A 3,002-nucleotide genomic window follows, 5' to 3' on the forward strand; every position below is an offset into this window, starting at 1 on the left:
GATTTACAATTACATAAAAAAAAAAAAAAATTAAGTTAAAATTTATTTCAAGTGGTTTTACTTTTAGTTGACTATAATAACCCTAATGCTCACAATACTAACTCACTATTGATTCTTATAGAGTAAGCCATCAGCATGTTGCTAAGCTAACGCATGGTATGTTAACACACACACACCTTTTTTTTCTTATTGGATGATTTATAATCTTTTTTTGTCTCCATCAGTTATCTTGTATAATAACTGGAATAAATATGCAATGATGTCAGAAATCAACCATGTATCATACAATATGTTGTATACTGTGTATTCCATTTCGAACATAGCCTTTCTCTAAGCTCGTTGCAATGCATTATGGGATTGCCTTCTCCGTGAAGTATGCATGAGATGCAAATCTGGCCAAAACATGCTTTTCTTATAAGACATTCTAATGTCGCTGCCTACCTTTTAGAACAGTGTTTGCATCTTAACTGTGATGCTGTAAAATGCTGTTTAGCTACACAGCTGCTTTGAAACAACTAGGACATACAGGATGTAAAAGAGACTGAGAGTTTGAATGATCAATAGGGAGAGAGAGAGAGAGAGAGAGAGAGAGAGAGAGAAAGAGGGATTGATACATCAGTGAACAGAGTGACTGAAGCCAACGCAGCTGCCTGGGTGACAACAATATGTGCATCTGGGTCATTTCTACCGTCTGCTATAAAAACTGCATTATTGAAAGCCACCCTGTCCAGAGCCATAGAAAGCCTTTAATTGTAAGCCAACTGTGAAAATAACCTTGAGCATTGAACGACGCTGGTGAAAGTCAGGAGAGGACGTGCTCCACGCACTCAGAGGCATGGTGTCAGTGAAGACTCCTTGAGCCATCATGACCTTTCATACAGATCCCTGCTTCTCTTCAGTCTCAGCTGTAGCTCTATCACACCAGCCTGCTGCTCATCTCAGCACAGGAGAAAGAGAGAGAGGAACGGTGAGAGCTCACCAGTTCTGTTCTAAACCCCAGTGAGCCACCTTACTGTCTACATACATTGGATAGCATGCTATCAGTCAAGGAACCTCCTATCTCACAAAAGACTCTGCATGTTGCTAAGCTAATGACTTTGAAGAAATATTCAGAACATTCGAATACTGTTTTTTTTAAACAACATTATGAATTACATAACTTTTTCTATTCTTCAATGCATATGCAGTACTAAATAAAATATAGCTGCAAAATTAATAGTGTAAATGGGACGTCTTTTTGACTCGTTATTTGTTTAAATTGCTTAGAGTTTTTGGTACATTTTCCAAATCTGAAATGGTAACTGGATGGAATTAAAGGCCATATAAGCACAACATAGTATATTACTAAAATCAGTATACAGTATGCTAGTACTGCATTTTTTTATGGATACTAATACTTCTATTCGGCAAGGATTCATTCAACTGATCAAAAGTGACAGACGTTTATAACGTTACAAGATTCCTATTGCAAAAAATACTGTTCTTTTTCATTTCCATTCATCAAAGAATCTTGAAAAAAATGCATCAACTGTTTTTAACAGTGATAATAACAATAAGAAATGTTTCTCAAGCATCAAATTAACACATTAGAATGATTCCTGAAGAATCATGTGACACTGAAGACTGGAGTAATGATGCTGAAAATGTATCCATGCCATCACAGGAATAAATTATATTTTACAATATATGAAAAATGTTAATAATATTTCACAATATCACTGTTTTTACTGTATTAAATAAATGCAGCCATGTTCAGCAACTTCCTTCTCTTGGAGAGACTTCTTTCATGAACTGCTGTCTAGGTAGGCAGCTCACTAGGGATTGGTACTCCCTCTCCACTCCTGCCACATTTCATCCTCCTTTCACCCGCATCCTCACTAATTCAGTTTTTTCCTTCAGTCTTCCGTTTTTTTTCTTCCATGCACATCCATGCTCGAGCATCTCCTCCATCACTCTTCCTGTCCCGCTGTGGCCTCCCTGCTCTGTAAATCACTGTACTTCATATTCTCAATGGCGCTGTCGTAGAGACCGTGAGGTCAGAGGTTCCTCACTAGCGGAACTCTGGGTCTTTTCCTGGCAACCGAGGGGCGGTGAGGTCATTCTGCTAACAGCAGCAGCTTCCCGAGACCGCTGCTTTGATTTGACAACTATGACTCAATTTGTAGCTCAATCAACAGCTTGTAAAAGAGGCCCAGGAGGACCAATGAGCACAAACACACACATACAGGATAATCTCTCTATTCTGTTGCTTGGCCCCAGATGCTTTTTTACTAACTTTACCGCCGCTGTGCCAGGTCTGATTGGTTCCCAGTGCCATCTCAGTAGGGCATGTGCCAACCGCTGTGCCAGATGAGATGCACTGAACACCACCGAGATGCCTTTTTTCAAATGTCACAGAGCTGCTTCTGAGAAAGTCCTGCCAGTTTCCCACAGAATCGACTTCCTGTGACAGAGCTCTCACTTTCCCTTTCTCTCTTGCTCTCTCTTTCTATCTCTCTCTCTCTCTCTCTCCAGCTGGCTGAGTCATTTATATCCCTGCTGTTACCATACTGCCTCGATCTGGGGTTTCATTGGCCGGTTTATAAATCCGTTGTTTGCTCTACTTTCACACCCAAATAGAGAGGAATACAAAAAGAGATACAGAGAGGAAAGGAAAGGATGCATACACTCTAACAATACAGCAACAAACTGAAAACAAGGCGATAAGAGCGTTTGAATGTGTTGGTATCAGTTGTCATATCGGTTATTTCTGATTGAGAATTCACAAAACTGCCTGATAGCCTATATCTAACCAAAACATTCATTACCCACAACCACTAATGATGAATCTTTACTGCATTTCACCAAAGGGACATCATAATTAGGGATGCTCCGATCCGCCTTTTTCACCTCCGATACCGATTCCGATACCTAGGGTTCGGTATTGGCCGATACCGATCCGATACCAGTGAATTTTTTTTCCCTCATTTAAATAAATGTAGAATTTATATATCTCTGTGTGT

General features: G+C 39.7%; 1 protein-coding gene across 2 annotated transcripts in view; it reads right to left on the reverse strand.

The window, feature by feature from the left end:
* Window positions 1-3,002, reverse strand: part of LOC107740102 (nuclear receptor coactivator 2-like) — a 120,537-nt gene that overhangs the window by 22,265 nt on the left and 95,270 nt on the right. The gene's annotated exons all lie outside the window — the stretch shown is intronic.

The sequence above is a fragment of the Sinocyclocheilus rhinocerous genome, unplaced genomic scaffold (genome assembly GCF_001515625.1).
Source record: "Sinocyclocheilus rhinocerous isolate Xijiao unplaced genomic scaffold, SAMN03320098_v1.1 scaffold641, whole genome shotgun sequence".
Lineage (NCBI taxonomy): Eukaryota > Metazoa > Chordata > Actinopteri > Cypriniformes > Cyprinidae > Sinocyclocheilus > Sinocyclocheilus rhinocerous.